We start from the raw sequence: 333 nt of genomic DNA, 5'->3' as shown, positions 1-333 counted from the left end.
CGGAAATTTCCGAGTTCCCAGGTGCCTGGAACGCAGCATAACACATCAACTTTGAGGACAAAATGCTCAGTTGCCCCTCCCACTGACAGGTGCCAGGATCTGAATGAGCTAATCAGTGTTATTCACTTCACCTGTCAGTGGTTATAATGTTAGGGCTGATCGATGTATAAGATTAGCTACATTATGAAAAAATGCTAATGAAAATTGGAGATTTTTTTAACTACTTGACCCTGACTTGTGGTGATTTTATAGTTTGAAGCGATTCACCTGTCAAAACACACATACTTTGCTTTAGCTAGAGCAATCAAGTCATCAAACAGGACTAAATGATGT

Source organism: Micropterus salmoides, unplaced genomic scaffold (genome assembly GCF_014851395.1).
Source record: "Micropterus salmoides isolate LMB-PRFRI ecotype aquatic unplaced genomic scaffold, ASM1485139v1 Ms_hic_scaffold_17, whole genome shotgun sequence".
Taxonomy (NCBI): domain Eukaryota; kingdom Metazoa; phylum Chordata; class Actinopteri; order Centrarchiformes; family Centrarchidae; genus Micropterus; species Micropterus salmoides.
This window is presented reverse-complemented; position numbering follows the sequence as displayed.